Here is a 15,629-nt window from a genome sequence, read left to right as displayed (position 1 = left end):
ATTACATGTCCCACTCCCTCCATTGACGAATTAACACAGAAATTGAGTCGCTATGAAAAACTATGGGTTCTATGACTTCTCCTTCTTAACCGAGTAACGTGTCTATGGAAAGGACCGGATTTTCTTTTGGGATACGACTATCACCTTTTCCGAAGCACTATTCCTTCTTTACTGCAACCCTCCTTCCCTTACATTGACGAATAAACACTAAATTGCGTCGCTATGAAATACTATGGGTTTCATGACTTCCCCTTCTAAATCGAGTAACGTGTCTATGGAAACGAAAGGATTTTCTTTTGGGATCCGGGTATATCTTTTCCGATGCTGTGTTCCTTCTTTACTGCATCCTTCGCTTCCTCACATTGACGAATTAACACAGACAATGCGTCGCTATGAAATTCTATGAGTTCTATGACATCCCCTGCTAAATCGAGTAACGTTACTATGGTAACGACAGGATTTTCTTTTGGGATACGAGTATCTCCTTTCCGATGCACTATTCCTTCTTTACTGCATCCCTCGTTCCCTCACATTGACGAATTAATGACGAAATTGCGACGCTATGAAATACTATGCGTTCTATGACTTCTCCTTCTTAATCTAGTAACGTGTCTATGGAAAGGAAAGGATTTTCTTTTGGGATACGACAATTTCCTGTCCAATGCTCTATTCCTTCTTCACTGCATCCCTCGCTCCCTCACATTGACGAATTAAAAGAGAAAATGCGTCGCTATGAAATACTATGAGTTCTACGACTTCTCCTTCTAAATCGAGTAACCCTTGTATGGAAACGACAGAATTTCTTATGGGATAAGTGTATCTCCTTTCCCGATGCATTATTCCCTCTTTACTGCTTCCCTCGCTCCCTCACATTGTGGAATTAACACAGAAATTGCGTCGCTATGAAATACTATAGGTTCTGTGACTTCTCCTTCTACATCGAATAACGATTCTATGGAAACGAGATGATTTTCTTTTGGGATACGAGTATTTCCTTTCAGATGCACTATTGCTTTTTTACTGCATCCCTCGCTCCCTCACATTGACGAATTAACACAGAAGTTGCGTCGCTATGAAATACTATGGTTTCCATGACTTCTTCTTCAAAATCGAGTAACATTTCTAAGGAAACGCCTGGATTTTTTTTGGGATACGAGTATCTCCTTTCCGATGCACTATTCCTTATATATTGCATCCCCCGCTCCCTCCCATTGACGAACTAACACAGAAATTGCGTCGCTATGATATACTATGGGTTCTATGACATCTCTATCAAAATCGAGTAAGGTTTCTATGTAAAGGACAGGATTTTTTTTTGAGATACAAGTATCTCCTTCCCGATCCACTATTCCTTCTATACTGCATCCCTCGCTCCCTCACATTAACGAATTAACACAGAAATTGCGTCGCTATAAAATACTATGGGTTCTATGACATCTCCTTCTGATTCGAGTAACGTTTGTATGAAGGCGACAGGATTTTCATTTGGGATACGAGTATCTCCTTTCCGCTGCACTGCTCCATCTTTACTGCATCCCTCACTCCCTCGCATTGACGAATGAATTCAGATATCGCGTCGTTATGAAATACTATGGGTTCTATGACTGTTGTTGTTGTTGTGGTCTTCAGTCCTGAGACTGGTTTGATGCATCTCTCCATGCTACTCTATCCTGTGCAAGCTTTTTCATCTCCCAGTACTTACTGCAACCCACATCCTTCTGAATCTGCTTAGTGTATTCATCTCTTGGTCTCCCCCTACGATTTTTACCCTCCACGCTGCCCTCCAATACTAAATTGGTGATCCCTTGATGCCTCAGAACATGTCCTACCAACCGATCCCTTCTTCTGGTCAAGTTGTGCCACAAACTTCTCTTCTCCCCAATCCTATTCAATACTTCCTCATTAGTTATGTGATCTACCCATCTAATCTTCAGCATTCTTCTGTAGCACCACATTTCGAAAGCTTCTATTCTCTTCTTGTCGAAACTATTTATCGTCCATGTTTCACTTCCATACATGGCTACACTCCATACGAATACTTTCAGAAATGACTTCCTGACACTTAAATCAATACTGGATGTTAACAAATTTCTCTTCTTCAGAAACGCTTTCCTTGCCATTGCCAGCCTACATTTTATATCCTCTCTACTTCGACCATCATCAGTTATTTTGCTCCCCAAATAGCAAAACTCCTTTACTACTTTAAGTGCCTCATTTCCTAATCTAATTCCCTCAGCATCACCCGACTTAATTAGACTACATTCCATTATCCTTGTTTTGCTTTTGTTGATGTTCATCTTATATCCTCCTTTCAAGACACTGTCCATTCCATTCAACTGCTCTTCCAAGTCCTTTGCTGTCTCTGACAGAATTACAATGTCATCGGCGAACCTCAAAGTTTTTATTTCTTCTCCATGAATTTTAATACCTACTCCGAATTTTTCTTTTTTTTTCCTTTACTGCTTGCTCAATATACAGATTGAACAACATCGGGGACAGGCTACAACCCTGTCTTACTCCCTTCCCAACCACTGCTTCCCTTTCATGTCCCTCGACTCTTATAACTGCCATCTGGTTTCTGTACAAATTGTAAATAGCCTTTCGCTCCCTATATTTTACCCCTGCCACCTTTAGAATTTGAAAGAGAGTATTCCAGTCAACATTGTCAAAAGCTTTCTCTAAGTCTACAAATGCTAGAAACGTAGGTTTGCCTTTCCTTAATCTTTCTTCTAAGATAAGTCGTAAGGTCAGTATTGCCTCACGTGTTCCAGTGTTTCTACGGAATCCAAACTGATCTTCCCCGAGGTTGGCGTCTACTAGTTTTTCCATTCGTCTGTAAAGAATTCGCGTTAGTATTTTGCAGCTGTGACTTATTAAGCTGATAGTTCGGTAATTTTCACATCTGTCAACACCTGCTTTCTTTGGGATTGGAATTATTATATTCTTCTTGAAGTCTGAGGGTATTTCACCTGTTTCATACATCTTGCTCACCAAATGGTAGAGTTTCGTCAGGACTGGCTCTCCCACGGCCGTCAGTAGTTCCAATGGAATATTGTCTACTCCGGGGGCCTTGTTTCGACTCAGGTCTTTCAGTGCTCTGTCAAACTCTTCACGCAGTATCGTGTCTCCCATTTCATCTTCATCTACATCCTCTTCCATTTCCATAATATTGTCCTCAAGTGCATCGCCCTTGTATAGACCCTCTATATACTCCTTCCACCTTTCTGCTTTCCCTTCTTTGCTTAGAACTGGGTTTCCATCTGAGCTCTTGATATTCATACAAGTGGTTCTCTTATCTCCAAAGGTCTCTTTAATTTTCCTGTAGGCGGTATCTATCTTACCCCTAGTGAGATAGGCCTCTACATCCTTACATTTGTCCTCTAGCCATCCCTGCTTAGCCATTTTGCACTTCCTGTCGATCTCATTTTTGAGACGTTTGTAATCCTTTTTGCCTGTTCCACTTACTGCATTTTTATATTTTCTCCTTTCATCAATTAAATTCAATATTTCTTCTGTTACCCAAGGATTTCTACTAGCCCTCGTCTTTTTACCTACTTGATCCTCTGCTGCCTTCACTACTTCATCCCTCAAAGCTACCCATTCTTCTTCTACTGTATTTATTTCCCTCATTCCTGTCAATTGCTCCCTTATGCTCTCCCTGAATCTCTGTACAACCTCTGGTTCTTTTAGTTTATCCAGGTCCCATCTCCTTAAATTCCCGCCTTTTTGCAGTTTCTTCAGTTTTAATCTACAGGTCATAACCAATAGATTGTGGTCAGAGTCCACATCTGCCCCTGGAAATGTCTTACAATTTAAAACCTGGTTCCTAAATCTCTGTCTTACCATTATATAATCTATCTGATACCTTTTAGTATCTCCAGGGTTCTTCCATGTATACAACCTTCTATCATGATTCTTAAACCAAGTGTTAGTTATGATTATGTTGTGCTCTGTGCAAAATTCTACCAGGCGGCTTCCTCTTTCATTTCTGTCTCCCAATCCATATTCACCTACTATGTTTCCTTCTCTCCCTTTTCCTACACTCGAATTCCAGTCACCCATGACTATTAAATTTTCGTCTCCCTTCACAATCTGAATAATTTCTTTTATTTCATCATACATTTCTTCAATTTCTTCGTCATCTGCAGAGCTAGTTGGCATATAAACTTGTACTACTGTAGTAGGTGTGGGCTTCGTATCTATCTTGGCCACAATAATGCGTTCACTATGCTGTTTGTAGTAGCTTACCCGCATTCCTATTTTCCTATTCATTATTAAACCTACTCCTGCATTACCCCTATTTGATTTTGTGTTTATAACCCTGTAGTCACCTGACCAGAAGTCTTGTTCCTCCTGCCACCGAACTTCACTAATTCCCACTAAATCTAACTTCAACCTATCCATTTCCCTTTTTAAATTTTCTAACCTACCTGCCCGATTAAGGGATCTGACATTCCACGCTCCGATCCGTAGAACGCCAGTTTTCTTTCTCCTGATAACGACATCCTCTTGAGTAGTCCCCGCCCGGAGATCCGAATGGGGGACTATTTTACCTCCGGAATATTGTACCCAAGAGGACGCCATCATCATGTAATCATACAGTAAAGCTGCATGCCCTCGGGAAAAATTACGGCTGTAGTTTCCCCTTGCTTTCAGCCGTGGTTCTATGACTTCACCATCTAAATCGAGTAACGTGTCTATGGAAACGACAGAATTTTTTTTGAGATACAAGTATCTCCTTCCCGATCCACTATTCCTTCTATACTGCATCCCTCGCTCCCTCACATTGACGAATTAATACAGAAATTGCGTCGCTATGATGTACTATGATGTCTATGATTTTTCTTCTAAATCGAGTAACGTTTCTGTGGTAACGACCGGATTTTCTTTTGGGAAACGAGTATCTCCTCTCCCGATGCACTATCGCTTCTTTACTGCATTCCTCGCTCCCTCTTATTGACGAATTAACTCAGAAATTGCGTCGCTATGAAATTCAAAGGTTTCTATGACTTCTTATAAATCGAATAGCGTTTCTATGGAAAGGACAAGATTTTCTTTTGGGATACGAGTATCTTCTTTCCCGATGAACTATTCCTTCTTTACTGCATCCCTCGCTCTCTCACATTGACTAATTAACACAGAGATTGCGTGGCTATGAAATACCATGTGTTCTATGAATTCTCCTTCTAAATCGAGTATCGTGTCTATGGAAAGGACAGGATTTTCTTTTGGGCTATGACTGTCTTCTTTCTGATGCACTATTCCTTCTTCACTGCATCCCTCGCTCCCTCACGTTGACGAATTAACACAGAAATTGCGTCGCTATGACATACTATGGTTTCTATGACTTCATCTTCTAAATCGAGTAACGTTTCTATAGAAACGACAGGATTTTCTTTTGGGATACGAGTATCTCCTTTCTGATGCACTACTCCATCTTTACTGCATCCCACGCTCCCTCACACTGACGAATTAACACAGAAATTGCGCTGCTATGAAATACTAATGGTTCTACGACCTCTCCTTCTCAATCGAGTAACGTTTCTGTGGAAGCGACAGAATTTTCTTTTGGGATACGAGTATCTCCTTTCCGATGCACTACTCCATCTTTACTGCATCCCTCGCTCCCTCACATTGACGAATTAATTAAGAAATTGCGTCGCTATGAAATACTATGGGTTCTATGACTTCTCCTTCTAAAGCGAGTAATGTTTCTATGGAAACGACAGGATTTTCTTTTGGGTTATGAGTATCTCCTTTCCGATGCACTATTCCTATTAATTGCATCCCCCGCTCCCTCACATTGACGAAGTAACACAGAAATTGCGTCGCTATGAAATACTATGGGTTCTATGACATCTCCTTCTGAATCCAGTAACGTTTCTATGGAAGCGACAGGATTTTCATTTGGGATACGAGTATTTCCTTTCCGATGCACTACTCCATCTTTACTGCATCCCACGCTCCCTCACACTGACGAATTAACACAGAAATTGCGCCGCTATGAAATACTATGGGTTCTGTGACTTCTCCTTCTAAATCGAGTACAGTTTCTATAGAAAGGACAGGATTTTCTTTGTGGATACGAGTATCTCTTTCCCGATGCATTATTCCTTCTTTACTGCATCCCTCGCTCCCTCACATTGAGGAATTAACACAGAAATTGCGTCGCTATGACATACTATAGGTTCTGTGACTTCTCCTTCTACATCGAACAACGATTCTATGGAAACGAGAGGATTTTCTTTTGGGAAACGAGTATATCCTTTCCGATGCACTATTCCTTCTTTACTGCATCCTATGCTCCCTCACATTGACGAATTAATACAGAAATTGCGTCGCCATGTAATTCTATGAGTTCTATGACTTCTCCTTCTAAATCGAATAACGTTTCTATGGAAACGACAGGATTTTCTTTTGGGATACGAGTATTTCCTTTCAGATGCTCTATTGCTTCCTTACTGCATCCCTCGCTCCCTGTTATTGACGAATTGACACAGATATTGGATCGCTATGAAATACTATGGGTTCTATGACATCTCCTTCTAAATCGACTGACATGTCTATGGAATGGACTGGATCTTTTTTTGGGATACGACTATCTCCTTTCCGATGCACTATTCCATCTTTACTGCTGCCCTCGCTCCCTAACATTGACGAAGTAACACTGAAATTGATTGCTATGCAATACTATGAGTTCTATGACTTCTCCTTCTAAATCGAGTAACGTTTCTATGGAAAGGACAGGATTTTCTTTTGGGATACGAGTATCTCCTTTCCCGATGCATTATTCCTTCTTTACCACATCCCTCGCTCCTTGCCATTGACAAATTAACACAGACATTGCGCCGCCATGAAATACTATGGGTTCTATGACTTCTCCTTCTACATCGAGTAACATTTCTATGGAAACGACAGGACTTTCTTTTGCGATACGACTATTTCCTTTCCGATGCTCTACTCCTTCTTTACTGCATCCCTCGCTCCCTCACATTGACGAATTAACACAGAAATAATTCGCAATGAAATACTATAGTTTCTATGACTTCTCCTTCTAAATCGAGTATCGTTTCTATGGAAAGGAAAGGATTTACTTTTGGGATACGGGTATCTGTTTTCCGGTGCTCTATTCCTTCTTTACTGCATCCTTCGCTCCTTCACTTTGACGAATCAACACAGAAATTGCGTCGCTATGGAATACTATGGGTTCTATGACACCTCCTTCTAAATTGAGTAGCGTTTGTATGGAAACGACAGGATTTTCTTTTGGGGTACGAGTATTTCCTTTCCGATGCATTATTCCTTCTTTACTGCATCCCTCGCTCCCTCACATTGACGAATTAACACAGAAATTGCGTCGCTATGAAATACTATGGGTTCTATGACATCTCCTTCTGAATCGAGTAACGTTTCTATTGAAGCGACATGATTTTCATTTGGGATACGAGTATCTCCTTTCCGATGCACTAGTCCATCATTAATGCATCCCACGCTCCCTCACACTGACGAATTAACACAGAAATTGCGCCGCTATGAAATACTATGTGTTCTGTGACTTCTCCTTCTAAATCGAGTACCGTTTCTATAGAAAGGACAGGACTTTCTTTGTAGATACGAGTATCTCCTTTCCCGTTGCATTATTCCTTCTTTACTGCATCCCTCGCTCCCTCACATTTTGGAATTAACACAGAAATTGCGTCGCTATGAAATACTATAGGTTCTGTGACTTCTCCATCTACATCGAACAACGATTCTATGGAAACGAGAGGATTTTCTTTTGGGAAACGAGTATATCCTTTCCGATGCACTATTCCTTCTTTACTGCATCCTTTGCTCCCTCACGTTGACGAATTAATACAGAAATTGCGTCGCCATGAAATTCTATGGGTTCTATGACTTCTCCTTCTAAATCGAATAACGTTTCTATGGAAACGACAGGATTTTCTTTTGGGATACGAGTATTTCCTTTTAGATGAACTATTGCTTCTTTACTGCATCCCTCGCTTCCTGTTATTGACGAATTGACACAGATATTGGGTCGCTATGAAATACTATGGGTTCTATGACATCTCCTACTAAATCGACTAACGTGTCTATGGAATGGACAGGATCTTCTTTTGGGATACGAGTATCTCCTTTCCCGATGCATTATTCCTTCTTTACTACATCCCTCGCTCCTTCCCATTGACAAATTAACACAGACATTGCGTCACCATGATATAATATGGGTTCTATGACATCTCCTTCTACATCGGGTAACATTTCTATGGAAACGACAGGACTTTCTTTTGCGATACGACTATTTCCTTTCCGATGCTCTACTCCTTCTTTACTGCATCTCTCGCTCCCTCACATTGACGAATTAACACAGAACTTATTCACTATGAAATACTATAGTTTCTATGACTTCTCCTTCTAAATCGAGTATCGTTTCTATGGAAACGAACGTATTTACTTTTGGGATATGGGTATCTGTCTTCCGATGCTCTATTCCTTCTTTACTGCATCCTTCGCTCCCTCACATTGACGAATTAACACAGAAATTGCGTCGCTATGGAATACTATGGGTCCTATGACACCTCCTTCTAAATCGAGTAGCGTTTGTATGGAAACGACAGGATTTTCTTTTGGGGTACGACTATTTCCTTTCCGATGCACTATTCCTTCTTTACTGCATCCCTCGCTCCCTCAGATTCACAAATTAGCACAGAAATAGCTTTGCTATGAAATACTATGAGTTCTATGTCTTCTCCTTCTAAATCGTGTAACCTTTGTTTAGACACGACAGGATTTTCTTTTGGGATACGAGTATCTCATTTCCCGATGCACTATTCCTTCTTTACTTCATCCGTCGCTCAGTCACATTGAGGAATTAACACAGAAATTGCGTCGCTGTGGAATACTATGGGTTCTATGACTTCGTCTTCTAAATCGAGTAACGTTTCTATGAAAACGACAGTATTTTCATTTGGGATACGAGTATCTCCGTTCCGATGCACTAATCCTTCTTTACTGCATACTTCGCTTCCTTACATTAACGAATTAACACAGAAATTGTGTCGCTATAAAATATTATGTGTTCTATGACTTCTCCTTCTAAATCGAGTAACGTTTCTATGGAAAGGACAGGATTTTCTTTTGGGATACGAGTATCCCCTTTCCGATGCACTATTCCTTCTTTACTGCGTCCTTCGCTCCCTAACATTGACGAATAAACACAAAATTGCGTCGCTATGAAATACAATTTGTTCTATGACTTCTCCTTCTACATCGAATAACGTTTCTATGGAAACGAGAGGATTTTCTTTTGGGAAACGAGTATCTCCTTTCCGATGCACTATTCTTGTTTATTGCTTCCCCTGCTCCCACCCATTGACGAATTAACGCAGAAATTCCGCCGCTATGAAATACTATGGATTCTGTGACTTCTCCTTCTAAATCGAGTAACGTTTCTATAGATAGGACGGGATTTTCTTTTGGGATACCACTATCTCCTTTCGGATGCACTATTCCTTCTTTACTGCATCCCTCGCTCCCTCACATTGACAAATTAACATAGAAATAGCGTCGCTATGAAATACTATGGGTTCTATGACATCTCCTTCTGAATCGAGTAACGTTTCTATAGAAGCGACAGGATTTTAATTTGGGATACGAGTATCTCCTTTCCGATGCACTACTCCAACTTTACTGCATCCCACGCTCCCTCACACTGAGGAATTAACACAGAAATTGCGCCGCTATGAAATACTGTGGGTTCTGTGACTTCTCCTTCTAAATCGAGTACCGTTTCTATAGAAAGGACAGGATTTTCTTTGTGGATACGACTATCTCTTTTCCGTTGCAGTATTCCTTCTTTACTGCATCCCTCGGTCCCTCACATTAACGAATTAACACAGAAATTGCGTCGCTATGAAATACTATGGGTTCTATGACTTCTCTTTCTAAATCGAGTAACGTTTCTATGGAAAGGACAGAATTTTCTTTTGGGATACGACAATCTCTTTTCCGATGCACTATTCCTTCTTTGCTGCATCCCTCGCTCACTCACATTCGCGAATTAACACAGAAATTGCGTCGCTATGAAATACCATGGGTTCTATGCCTTCTTGTCCTACATCGAGTAATGTTTCAATGGAGACGAGAGGATTTTCTTTTGGGATACGAGTATCACCTTTCCGATGCACTATTCCTTGTATATTGCATGTCCCACTCCCTCCCATTGACGAATTAACACAGAAATTGAGTCGCTATGAAAAACTATGGGTTCTATGACTTCTCCTTCTTAACCGAGTAACGCGTCTATGGAAAGGACAGGATTTTCTTTTGGGATACGACTATCACCTTTTCCGAAGCACTATTCCTTCTTTACTGCATCCCTCCTTCCCTTACATTGACGAATAAACACTAAATTGCGTCGCTTTGAATACTATGGGTTTCATGACTTCCCCTTCTAAACCGAGTAACGTGTCTATGGAAACGAAAGGATTTTCTTTTGGGATCCGGGTATATCTTTTCCGATGCTGTGTTCCTTCTTTACTGCATCCTTCGCTTCCTCACATTGACGAATTAACACAGACAATGCGTCGCTATGAAATTCTATGAGTTCTATGACATCCCCTGCTAAATCGAGTAACGTTACTATGGTAACGACAGGATTTTTTTTTAGGATACGACTATCTCCCTTCCGATGCTTTATTCCTTCTTTACTGCATTACTCGCTCCCTCACATTGACGAAATAACACAGAAATTGCGTCGCTATGGAATGCTATGGGCTCTATGAATTCTCTTACTAAATCGAGTAACGTTTCTATAAAGACGACAGGATTTTTACTTTTCGGATACGAATATCTCCATTCCGATGCACTATTCTATCTTTACTGCGTCCCTCGCTCCCTCTCATTTACGAAATAACACAGAAATTGCTTCGCTATGTAATACTATGGGTTCCAAGACTTCTTCTTCTAAGTCGAGTAACGTTTCTATTGAAACGAGAAGATTTTCTTTTGGGAAACGTGTATCTCCTTTCCGATGCACTATTCCTTGTATATTGCATCCCCCACTCCCTCCCATTGACGAATTAACACGGAAAATGCGTCGCTATGAAATACGATGGTTTCTATGACTTCTCCTTCTAAATCGAGTAACGTTTCTATGGAAGGGGCAGGATTTTCTTTTGGGATACGAGTAACTATTTTCAAATGCACTATTCATTCTTTACTGCATTCCTTGATCCCTCAAATTGACGAATTAACACAGAAATTGCGCCACTATGAAATACTATGGCTTCTGTGACTTCTCCTTCTAAATCGAGTAACGTTTCTATGGAAGGGACATGTTTTTCTTTGGGATGAGAGTATCTCCCTTCCGATGCACTATTCCCGCCTTACTGCATTCCTCGCTCCCTCACATTGACGAATTAACACAGAAATTGCGTCTCTATGTTATACTATGGGTTCTATGACTTCAACTTCTGAATCGAGTAACGTTTCAATGTAAAGGACAGGATTTACTTTTGGGATACCACTATCTCTTTTCCGTTGCACTATTCCTTCTTTACTGCATCCCCCGCTCCTTCCCATTGACGAATTAACACAGAAATTGCGTCGCTATGAAATACTAATGGTTCTATGACATCTCCTTCTGAATCGAGTAACGTTTCTATGGAAGCGACAGGATTTTCATTTGGGATACGAGTATCTCCTTTCCGATGCACTACACCATCTTTACTGCATCCCTCGCTCCCTCACATTGATGAATTTATTCAGAAATTGCGTCGCTATGAAATACTATGGGTTCTATGACTTCTTCTTCTATATCGAGTAAAGTTTCTTTGGAAAGGAGAGGATTTTCTTTTGGGATACGAGTATCTCCTTTCCGATGCACTATTTTTTGCACATTGCATCCTCCGCTCCCTCCCATTGACGAAATAACACAGAAAATGCGTCGCTATAAAATACCATGGTTTGTATGACTTCTCCTTCTAAATCGAGTAACGTTTCTATGGAAAGGACAGGATTTTCTTTTGGGATACGAGTAACTATTTTCAAATGCACTATTCCTTCTTTACTGCATTCCTCGCTCCCTCACATTGACGAATTAACACAGAAATTGCGTCGCTGTGAAATACTATGGGTTCTATGACATTTCCATCTAAAACAAGTAACGTTTCTATGGAAACGACAGGTTTTTCGTTTGGGATACGAGTATCTCTGTCCCGATGCACTATTCCTTCTTTACTGCATCCCTCGCTCTCTCACATTGACTAATTAACACAGAAATTGCGTGGCTATGAAATACTATGGGTTCTATGACTTCTCCTTCAAAATCGAGTCGCGTGTCTATGGAAAGGACAGGATTTTCTTTTGGCCTACGACTATCTCCTTTCCGATGCACTATTCCTTCTTTATTGCATCCCCCGCTCCCTCACATTGACGAATTAACACAGAAATTGCGTCGCTATGAAATACTAATGTTCCTATGACATCTCCTTCTGAATCGAGTAACGTTTCTATGGAAGCAACAGGATTTTCATTTGGGATAAGAGTATCCCCTTTCCGATGCACTACACCATCTTTACTGCATCCCTTCGCACCCTCACATTGACGAATGAATTCAGAAATTGCGTCGCTATGAAATACTATGGGTTCTATGATATCTTCTTCTAAATCGAGTAACGTTTCTATTGAAACGACAGGATTTTCTATTGGGGTACGAGTATCTAATTTCCGATGCACTATTCCTTCTTAACTGCATTCCTCGCTCCCTCACATTGAGAATTAACACAGAAATTGCGTCGCAATCAAATACTATGGGTTCTATGACTTCTCCTTCTTAATAGAGTAACGTTTCTATGGAAACGACAGGATTTTCTTTTGAAATACGAGTATCTCAGTTCCGATGCACTATTCCTTACATATTGCATCCCCCGCTCCCTCCCATTGACGAATTACACAGAAATTGAGTCGCTATGTTGTACTATGGGTTCTATGAGTTCTCCTTCTGAATCGAGTAACGTTTCTATGGAAGCGACAGGATTTTCATTTGGGATACGAGTATTTCCTTTACGATGCACTACTCCATCTTTACTGCATCCCACGCTCCCTCACACTGACGAATTGACACAGAAATTGCGCCGCTAAGAAAAACTATGTGTTCTGAGACTTCTCCTTCTAAATCGAGTACCGTCCTTATGGAAAGGACATGTTTTTCTTTGGGATGAGAGTATCTCCTTTCCGATGCACTATTCCTGCTTTACTGCATACTTCGCACCTTCACATTGACGAATTTACACAGAATTTGCGTCGCTATGAAATACTATGGGTTCTATGACTGCTCCTTCTAAATCGAGTAATGTGTCAATGGAAATAACAGGATTTTCATTTGGGATACTACTATCTCCCTTCCGATGCATTATTCCTTCTTTACTGCATCCCTCGCTCCTTCACATTGACGAATTAACCCAGAAATTGTGTCGCTATGATATACTGTGGGTTCTATGACTTCTCCTTTAAATCGAGTAACGTTTCTATGGAAACGTCATGATTTGCTTTTGGGATACGAGTATCTCCTTTCCGAAGCACTATTCCTTCTCTACTGCATTCCTCGCTCCCTCACATTGACGAATTAATACAGAAACTGCGTCGCTATGAAATACTATGAGTTCTATGATTTCTCCTTCTAAATCGAGTAACGTTTCTATGGTAACGACTGGATTTTCTTTTGGGATACGAGTATCTCGTTTCCGATGCACTATTCCTTCTTTACTGCATCCCTCGCTCCCTCACATTGACGAATTAACACAGCAATTGCGTCGCAATGAAATACTATGGATTCTATGACTTCTTCTTCTAAATCGAGTAACGTTTGTATGGAAACGACAGGAATTTCTTTTGGAATACGAGTATCTCCTTTCCGAAGCAATATTCCTTACATGTTGCATCCCCTGCTTCCTGCCATTGACGAATTACACAGAAATTGCGTCCTTATGTTATACTATGGGTTCCATGACTTCTCCTTCTAAATCGAGTAACGTTTCTATGTAAAGGACAGGATTTTCTTTTGGGGAACGACTATCTCTTTTCCGTTGCACTATTCATTCTTTACTGCATCCCTCGGTGGCTCACATTAACGAATTAACACAGAAATTGCGTCGCTACGAAATACTATGGGTTCTATGACTTCTTCTTCCTAATCGAGTAACGTTTCTATGGAAACGACAGGATTTTCTGTTGGGATACGAGTAAATCCTTTCCGATGCACTACTCCTACTTTATTGCATCACCCGCTCCCTCACATTGACGAATTAACACAGAAATTGCGTCGCTATGAAAGACTAATGGTTCTGTGGCATCTCCATCTGAATCGAGTAACGTTTCTATGGAAACGCCAGGATTTTCATTTGAGATACGAGTATCTCCTTTCCGATGCACTACTCCATCTTTACTGCATCCCTCGCTCCCTCACATTGACGAAATAATTCAGAAATTGCGCCGCTATGAAATACTATGGGTTCTCTGACTTCTTCTTCTAAATCGAGTAACGTTTCTATGGAAACGACACAATTTTGTTTTGGGATACGAGTATCTCCTTTCCGATGCACTACTCCATCTTTACTGCATCCCTCGCTCCCGCACATTGACGAAATAATTCAGAAATAGCGTCGCTTTGAAATACTATGCGTTCTATGATTTCTTCTTCTAAATCAAGTAACGTTTCTATTGAACGATAGGATTTTCTTTTGGGATACGAGTACCTCCTTCCCGATGCACTATTTTTTGTACATTGCATCCTTCGCTCCCTCCCATTGACGAATTAAGACAGACATTGCGTCGCTATGATATACTATGGGTTCTATGACATTTCATCTAAAACAAGTAACGTTTCAATGGAAACGACAGGATTTTCTTTTGGAATACGAGTATATCCCTTTCCGATGCACTATTCCCTCATTACTGCATCCCTCGCTCTCTCACATTGACTAATTAACACTGAAAATGCGTGGCTATGAAATACTATGTGTTCTATGACATCTCCTTCTAAATCGAGTAACGTGTCTATGGAAAGGACAGGATTTACTTTTGGACTATGACCTACTCCTTTCCGATTCACTATTCCGTCTTTACTGCATCCCTTGCTCCCTCACATTGACGAATTAACACAGAAATTGCGTCGCTATGAAATACTATGGGTTCTATGACGTCTTCTTCTAAATCGAGTAACGTTTCTATGGAAACGACAGGATTTTCTTTTGGGATACGAGTATCTCCTTTCCGATGTACTATTCCTTACATATTGCATCCCCGGCTCCCTCCCATTGACGAATTACACAGAAATAGCGTCGCTATGTTATACTATGGGTTCTATGACTTCTGCTTCTAAATCTAGAAATGTGTCTATGGAAAGGACAGGATTTTCTTTTGGGATACGAGTAACTATTTTCAAATGCACCATTCCTTCTTTACTGCATTCCTCGCTCCCTCACATTGAAGAATTAACACAGAAATTGCGTCGCTATGAAATACTATGGGTTCTATGACGTCTTCTTCTAAATCGAGTAACGTTTCTATGGAAACGACAGGATTTTCTTTTGGGATACGAGTATCTTCTTTCCGATGCACTATTCCGT

Source organism: Schistocerca serialis, chromosome 4, assembly GCF_023864345.2.
Source record: "Schistocerca serialis cubense isolate TAMUIC-IGC-003099 chromosome 4, iqSchSeri2.2, whole genome shotgun sequence".
NCBI classification, from domain to species: domain Eukaryota; kingdom Metazoa; phylum Arthropoda; class Insecta; order Orthoptera; family Acrididae; genus Schistocerca; species Schistocerca serialis.
This window is presented reverse-complemented; position numbering follows the sequence as displayed.